Raw genomic sequence first — 9,494 nt, 5'->3', positions numbered from 1 at the left:
TGTTCCAGTTTCGATCTTCCTCTTCTGGGGATCAACTACGTTCGATTCGGGGATCGGGATCGCCGCACGCACACCCATCGGAATCGACTTCGACTGGTCATGCAAATCGCAGCCACTTGACCATGCCTTCTCGGCTACTCCTTGACTTGGCCCACTGAACTCGAGCATGATCGCCATTATGCAGAGGAAAAATGCATTACATCAAAAAATATGCTTTTATTTTTTTAAGGAGATTATTAACAGATTTTAGTTTTAAGCATTTTTTAACAGTTTGAAAACATTAAAATGCTTAGACTTTAAATGAATGTAATATCAAGATTATAGCATATGTACAGAAAGATATTCATTTTCAAGGGGCCGGAAAAAAACATTTATTGTCTAAAGAACAAATTTTAAAAATATGTTAACTCTAATTATTTTATAAATAAAATAAAAGAACCAACATTTTTTAACTAGTGACTTGCTTTTTTTTCTGTTTATAACGATTAACATTTTTTTTAAATTATTTTTGTACCTTTAAAGTATTATCACACAACGAGTTAATTATGCTTAAGCCATGTTTTTTAAGGTATCCGATATTATAGAAATACCTATTGCAATATTAACAGATATTTGTATGTAAATAAATATTTTTATAGAAGCACCTATAAAATGTCTTTATTGCTAAAATATTTACGGATTTTTACTCCCAAAATAAGTCTAAATAAAGGGATAAAATTACCCCCCAGACACACGGCCTGATCTCTGATCTAGTTTTTTCCTGTGTGTAATATTTATGGGCTACCAGCTGAATTTTTCCACCATGGGCGCCATTTGCAGGGCGTTCCAATGGGGGCAGGGGCAACTTTCCAGGCCCAGCGAAGGCTGACCTTAATCGATTGTCGTTTAGCTGCGGATTTTCTTTGCCATCGAAGGCTGCAACTTGCACTTGGTACTTTTACCCGAAAAGCTGCCAAGTCATTTCTAATTGACCCAGCTAAGAGCGGAAAAAAAGGAGGATGACGTTAAGAATAATGTCTCATAGTGCAATGATTGATGTCAATCGCTGGGTCACCCTTTCCACTTTTGTCTCTCCGGCAATTGGGTCAACTATTGGAAAAGCATTTTGCATTGCAAAAAGTTCATTCTCATGGCCCGCAGAAATGTGTCAAGTCTCCTGGCGCCCGGGGGTCTTTTAAAAGTATTTCCATTTTTTCTGTGTTTTTTTCGCCATGCAAATTAAACTTAATACGACGTACTAAGACTCGGCAAAGGCAACCAGTTTCTGGGGGGAGAAAAGGAAATTGTTCAGAACGCACTGGTCAGGCGAAGCGAGGGAACGACGAATCATTTACACCTGTTGCCGTTGCGATAGTTTGAGAGTTTGCTATCGCATTGGCTGGAAACTCTTCGGGGTCTCCTAGGGATTAGTGTTCATTTGAAGTCTTAATCGCAAATCGGATTTCCATGGCCCCTCCATAAATGGCACATGGTCCATTTTCCACACTTTTTTAGATTTTTCGCTGTCGTGAGAAGTGGGTTTAATTGAAAAAGTCCTCAAAAAATAATTGAAAATAATTATAGTCAAATAAATAATTAACCAAAATTTAATTTCCTTAAATCTTAAAAATACCTATAATATTGCTAAAGGAAAATCTTTAATTTATTAAAATAATTAATTAAATGTTTTTAGTTAGAATAAAATATAAAACTAAAATGTAATTTAAAAATAATGTTAACTACCTACAACAAAATTAATTATTTCTTCCCATTTTAATCCTTTAAATTATCTCTTTTTTGTTGTTAGTCATTAAGCCAACAACTTAAACCTAGCTTCTTAGCTTTCTCTGAAATATTTGAAATTCACTCAAGTCACTTTAAATCGATCAAATTTAATCGGTGAATGCAAATCGTTCGTTATTCAAAACTATAAAAGACATGTCAAGATCTGCGGTGGAAAATAAATCATTGCATCAAAATCACATACGACTTTCAACCTTTCTCTGCCGAACACTTTTCCCCGTGTATCCTTTTCATGGCCTTAAATCGCCATCAACTTTTAATTTATCTCTTCCTTTAAAATTCAGATCACCTGGTCTGCGGTAAATGATCTCGGTTAAGGCCTTCAGCCCCCAACACACAGCACACGAGGCACTTGAATCTAGCTCGGGCCTGTGATTAGACTAGTTTTTAATTTTTATGCCGTGTTTAAATATTTTGTGCCACACCTTTTGCCAGCGACACGAGCAGCAGAAAAGCAGAAATGCTGCACAAGAACGCCTCGTGTGCACTTGTTTTCGAGTCCAGGTAAAAGCAGCTGGAAGCCAAATTTAACGATGACATAAATACTGAAGATAACGAGCAACAGGTGAGCCCGAGCGAGTTTCCCTCAAATGGCCGGGCGAAAAAAATCTAAAATGTAAAATCACAAATAGTTCCCCCTTTTTAGAGTTTGCCACACACAACTGCAGTACGTTTGCTGCAATGTAAATTTAATTAAGTGCTCGGACGTCTGCGATTTTGATGGCAGTTGGGTGTGGAAGTCAGCTTGGAAATATTTCTTATATAAATGACTAAGAAACCGGGAAAGCTAACACAAGATTGATTTAACTATTTCAGACCGAACTAAATTTTCGGTTTAACAGAGGGGATTTAAAAAATGAATTTATAGGAGTTTTCAATATTGGGAACTTTACCAAATATATGAACAAACCTAATGTTTTAACACTAAAAGAAAAATAGTATACTATTATTTATTTTTCATAATTTTAAAACTGTTAACTGTGTAAACTAAGCTAATACTTTCGTAAAGTATTAAAAATTGGCCCAAAATAATAAACATATAACTACTATTTATTTCTAATCGGTTAATTCGGGTATTTTTTAACGACTTTTTTTTTAATATGTCTATGATTTAAAACGTAATGTATTATTATGTTTATATTTATTTTGCCCACACGAACTGATGTTTTGTGATTTTCTTACATGCATCTAAGTCGCGAATGCAGAAATATCTTCTGCTCGAAAAAGCCCGAAGCGATCTGCCCAGCTGCACCTTCTTTTTTTCTGTTCGGCTGAGCCCAGGCAATCCATTGCCCATATTTGTAGCTCGCTGCAGTTTGTTCAACATAATTTTACCTGGCCGCCGTCCCAGAAGCTGTTGTTCATGTCGCTGAGCTGATAACTGGAGCAATAATCATGCAAAGCACAGTTAAATGAAGTCGCGCATGAAAAGCGACAGCACAGAAAAAAGTATCATAATGAAAGCAGCAAAAAGTATATATAGTTGGGTGCAAAAAGAAAACAAAACTAACAAGAGAAACGAAGTAATTGCCAGTCAGATAGTCAGATGAAAAGAAAGAATTTCCTTGGAAATTATATTTTACAATTTCAGTGAAAATGGCCAAGAATTAAGAGTTTCGAGCTTGCCCCGTTTTAATCATCGCTTGCATGCAACTCACAGCAACCTGTTGTTGCACACACGACTGAGCAGATGATCGAGATTCGCATATATATCCCCATCCACTGGGTGGGTTTTCTGGGTGTTGTCTTGTCATTATCTTCCTCGACGGCATTAATCAGAACGACCGACTGAACTCCTCCCTCCAACGTTCATTCGATTCCATTCGAGAGAACCTATTTAATTAGAATAGATTCCCGATTCCTTTTTCTCACTGACTTTAACCTGAAACAAATTTGAACGTCGCAGCGAGTTAACGAGATTTTGATTTATTACATTTCTATAATTTGAAATAGCAAGCGAAAGAGGGGGAAAAAATTGTAATGAAATTCGTATTTTTATTTCGCACTGTCGCCGGCAGTCAACAATGTTCTATGAAGATTTATGGCAGCCAATTGACCCGAGTTTCGCCAAGGTGCTGGCCCAAGAAGCTGTCAATTGGCCGCGGAGGGAACTGACAGCAAATTGAAATTGAGTTTCCGACGGCAGAAGAAAGGCCTCGAATTGCGGCATTGAATGGGCGGAAATTTGATGAATTGTTATTGCTAAGAATTTATTTGGTTAACAGTATTTATGCGTTTTATTTAAAAAGACAAGAATAAAAAAAATGAGAAGAAATAGAAAAAAAACTACATTTTAATTAACAAAGGAAAATACACCAATAAGTTTAAGAAAAAGTTATGTATTAAAATATTTTAAATTAAATCAATTATAGAAATATTTTAATTTTGAAAAAAATCATTTAAGTCTTGAAAATTGATGACCATTCAGCTTGGAAATCTAAGCTAACAAAGTTTTAATTAAATGTTTATCCATTTATAGACCAGCAAACTTATTTAAATTAATAATTTACAATTAAGGTCGTATTTATTTTCCATTTGGGAGTAAATTAGTAATTTTTAAAAATTATTAAGGTACATAGGCTAAAAAACTAGTAAAAGTTCCAAGATTTCACTTGTTGAACAATCTTGACGGCAATCTAATTACACCCTAGCCAAGAAAGCAATCGCACCACGTCTCAAACCAAAAACTCAAAGCAAATTTGATTAATTTCACTTCAATTTCACTTGCTTGCCCAGCGCGGCGGCATCTTTCAAAAGTCTTTCAGAAAGGGATCAGCGATGATCGGGGAGGCATCGACTCCCAAGAGCTTTTGGGGGTAATTAGAGTAGAGCCGCAGGTAAGCGCCTTAGCATTGTAGTATTTTGTTGCGCCGGCTGCAGTTGCTGCACATTTTCACCGGGCAATTAAAGCGGCAATGAGTGCATAGAGAGGAGACAGATAGCCACACTGGAAAAAAAACTTAGGGATTATTCTCGAGGGGAATTATTATTTTTGCTCTGTCATTAATCTACTACCATCGACTACTAATAAATTTACCACTTTTTTTGTGGATGAGCAAAAACGGTTTGGCTGACATAAAAATCTAAAACAAAAACAGAATTTCGGTAATAACAAATAATTCTAACAAAAAAAGAATAGAATTTTATACCCAAGTCGCCACAAAAATTTAAATTTAAATAAAATGTTTGAATTTTCAGACACATTAAGTGGATACCTCAAAAGTCCTATAAAATATACGGTGTGGCATTGAAATCTAAGGCCTAGTACTCACTTTAATCAAAAAGCCTCCGAAATGAAAATCTCCATACAAAATTTTGATAACGAAATTTTTCGCCTGTCATTTTTGTATAGAATTTAGCATTTCGTTGCCTATTTGATTGAAGTGAGTACTAGGCTTAAAACAAAAACCATAATTCGGTAATAATAATAGTAACAAAATAGGATAGAGTTTTTATCCTAGTCGCCTTAAAAATAAAAATGTAAATTAAATTTATGAATTATTTGATAACTTAAGTGGATTTGTTATCACTTTATACCACCCTTAAAACCTATAAAAAATACTGTTTCTTTCAGTGTATCCAAGAGCTAGCAGTAGACTTTCGTGCCGCACTGTAGCCAAGTTGGCTGAGGCTGCACCCGCCCGCTTCTAACGAGCGAAAGTGTTGTAAAATATTTTGTTCGCTTTTTGCTCCATCTGGTCGCGTCTTTCAGTTCATGTTTATGCTTTAAGCACATATTTCTCTTGTGATTTTATTGTTTTTCCATTTCGATTTTTTAATTGCATTTTTAGTTGTTGTTCGTTGTTTGTTGTTTGCTGTTGTGGGCTTGGTCGCGCTCCAATTTGTTGACAAACAATTTTTGTGCACGATGCGTCACAGTTGATTGAGTGACTCGCAGGTGGCAAGTGGAAAAAGTGGGGAAAAAGGGGAAAAGCCGCTTTCGTGTTGCCTATGTATTTAATTAATTTCAATTTCTTTCGTTCACTTTTGAAGTGTGGAAATGTGCAGGCCAATGCAATCTCTCAAAACTTGTTGAAAATCGTTTTGTCCACCGTCTGTGGCAACAAAAATGCAATCACAAGAAAAACTTACCTACAATTACTTTCATTTTCACAATGGGAAAAGAGCAAAACCGTTGCACGCGAAAATGCACATTGTCTCTGGCAGAGCGATGGGATTTTACTTCTTTTTTTTAATGACATTACTAGGGTTGATTTTTTGCAAACTCAAAATAATTGCTTTATAATTATAGGCGGTTTGTTAAAAAAAAAGGAGGTAATTGCATGAAGATTTTCAAGCAGAATAATTTGAGCTTCACAAATATGAAACTCTTTTAATAACAGTAAAATATGGAGTTATATTTTAATCTGAGTAATAGAATAATAAATAAATACAACCAAAATTCAAAAAAACTTTATAAGAAAGGTGAAAAATTATACTTACCTTCTTAAAGGTGAAAAAGATTTTAAACTTACAGATAATCTAAAATTAGTTGCCGCTGGGACTTAAAATATTCGCGAAACAAACTGAAATCACTCGTGGCCTGTTCTATCCTATCCTCCCCCATTTAATCCATCACGTTTGCAGAGCGGAGTTCTGTGACATTTGCCACTGTAGCTGGCTAAAAACACATCGAATTGCCAATTCACAACACGATCAGGCGCAAAGACCTCGGATAACAGCGGCCACAATGGCAATTTGTTGGCTTATTACAACAGCATTAAGGCCTTAAAAACAGTTTCGGGGGGAAAGGGAAAATAATGGAATAAAATTGACAACCACCGAGCCCAGCTTGCAGCTCTTTTAATAGACTGAAACTGAGGCGCGGCAAGCTCTTAACGCCCCCCCTTCCACGAAAAGTTGACTACGCACTGGCATGTGGCCAAAACCAAAACCAAAGTCTCGTTCGCTCTCACTCATATACGCATCGAAAATTGGGTGCGTTTATGCAAAAAAGTGACAAGTCAACGTTTTCCCCCTTATTCCCCGAAATTACACCCCCTTACGCCGCCTCTGCGGAGTACACAGAGATATGTTAATACACTGATAAAAAGAAACCTAGTAAATCCACATAAAACCATTACGGTTCATATTAATTTTAAAAAAGCAAATATTACATTTAACATTTTGAGTCATTTTAAATATTTTAAGGTTTGATTTAAATATGAATTTTTTTTATGCAGTAAAATGATTACCAACGAAATATTTTCAAATTAAATCATGCAATATAGTATATTTTATATCAAGTAATATGTTTTTATATTTAATATAAATATTTAATACGATTCATTGCATTCAATATGCAGATATTTATTTTTACTAGTACATTTTTTGTCAATGTACTTGTATATCTGTAGGTGAAATCGCTTGGCGCACGCCTCAGGCATATTTTCATGCGTTTATTATAGCTGCGTTCGCTTTTTTGGACGCCGCCACCGCTGAAACGTTTCCACCAGTCAGTCCATCAGTCTCTCCATCTGTCCTGGTGTCCATTTTCTTTCCACCGCCGACGACTGCATTTGAAACATGTTTAAAATTTATGATTAACACACGTGCATTCAAATTTTTCCCCTCATCGGTTTTTAATTCTATGCAGCCCATAAGGCATGCTAAAGATTTCTATTTGTTTATGTGAATAATTTTTATGTGCATATTGTGGATATTTATAGTTCTTAATGGTGGGAGAGAATGTTAGGGCAAAAGGGGGCAGGAATGTATTGTGTGGAACTTCTATCAAGATTTTTCTAGGAAATTTATGATCATTTTTAAAGAAATTTATCATATAAATTGAAATTTTAGTTTAGGTAATTATTTTATATTTTTTAAATCGAATGCAACGATTTTTTGGCCATGTTCTATCAAGACTTTAAAAGGAATAACAATTCATTTAATTTTGACAACAGGGTGGCTGCGCAATATTTTTATAAAATTTTTATAAAATACTTTGGCTATTCTGAATTTATTGTTCTATCACTTATCTGATTAAGTAGAGTTGCCCTACCACACCTGGAATATTTAAAAAACATGTCCCATTATCAATTTTATCACCATTATCAACCATTGAAAATCTGTAAGCATCAAATTAGAGTGCCGTTGCCCCAAAAAAAAAAACATAGACCATAAAATGTGTGATGTAAAACACGAACCTAAACGCGCAGTGGTGTTTAAAGTTTAGAGCGTGGAATATGAATACTTATGAGTGCCTAGGCTTGGAATATGAATACTTATGAGTGCCTAGGCCCGACTGGGTGTGGCCTTTTCTTATGACTCCCTGACAAGTGTCGACAGATTGGCTGAAAGTGTTGAGCCCGTGGCTAATCTACAAGCTGCGATCAGATTGTAAAACATATTCCATGCATTTCGAACAGCGTTTTCCCATTCAAGCGTTGACAAGCCAAAGTCGAAAAGTTTTCCTTTTTGAGCCCAGGTGTTTTATTTTCGTTTTTTGTGTGCAGCTAATTAAAGAGCGCACTCATTGCCATCAATGTCCAACTGTGGACGTCATCAACGTCGTCGCCACCATCAAAATTTCACCCAGCCAATCCGACGAATGTCCATCAAACATAAATTGTAACCCGGTCTCTTTGCCATTTTTTAGTTACTTTTTTTGCTGTTATGACAGGTTGCGGCCGTTACACTGTCAAAAGCGAATCGCCGAATGAAAACGAATGCAAATGAATGCCAGGAGGTGAAAAACACTCTCCCCAGCGGAATATTCATTCCCATTTTGATTGAATTATAGTAAAATACGATTTCGGTTTTTTTTTGAGGACGGGGGCCGGCATTTTTTGGCGTATGTCAGCCAGCGAAAATCCAACGGCAGCGACAGCTGCTTCGCCAAGAAGCCAAAGGCAACCGAAAGACGGTGGCTACTGCTACTTACACTTCTTCAGTTTACACTACTTCACTTTACTTCCACTTGACTCCCACTCGAACAACTGGCGGAAATACCCTGGGCCAAGAACTACTTTTATGGGATTAAAATATTTGTAAAAAAAAATATTTATGCTTTGCATTAATAAAAAAATATTCCTTATAAAATAAATAAGTTATTGAATAAATTGATAATCAGAAAACGCTTTAAACCCTGATTTGCCATACGATTTTAAGGCCTTAACTGTACTTTAAATTTAACAAACGGACGAGAAAACGGCCCTAAATTTTTTATAAATATCAATTGACAACAAAAACATATTATTCTACCCACTGTACTTTTTTTGCCACCTCATTCAGTCAACCAGTCCGTCTTTCATTCATTTGGCACGTCTTTGTTCGTGACGAGGGGTTTGACTGTAAGTGGGGGAGAAGTGCAGTGGTTTGGCCGGCAGTGCATTCATCATTTAATCGAATATTCATATTCATGCGGTGTTCTGATTTGATTGCCGTTTGCCATTTGCTGTCGTGTGAAATTTCGCCTGACACTTGTCTGTTTTTTTCTCTTCTGTTTTTTTGGACAAGTGAAATGGTCGCCGGGCATTTTCTCTTTTTCATATAAAATTTGCCGTTTGCATTTACTTTTTGTGATCTGTATTAACTGTTGACCATGATGCTTTTGGCACGCCAACGACGAGAGACGTCAAGAACCAATTTCAAAGTCAGAGCTACGTTTCATCAATCAATGCCAAGAGCCTGACTGAGAAGGAAATGCATCCGCAAAAGCAATTAGAATTATTAAAATCAAATCAAGCAATCAAAGTCACCATTCAGCTGCC

Source organism: Drosophila takahashii, chromosome 2L, assembly GCF_030179915.1.
Source record: "Drosophila takahashii strain IR98-3 E-12201 chromosome 2L, DtakHiC1v2, whole genome shotgun sequence".
Lineage (NCBI taxonomy): Eukaryota > Metazoa > Arthropoda > Insecta > Diptera > Drosophilidae > Drosophila > Drosophila takahashii.
Note: the sequence above shows the minus strand (reverse complement) of the source record.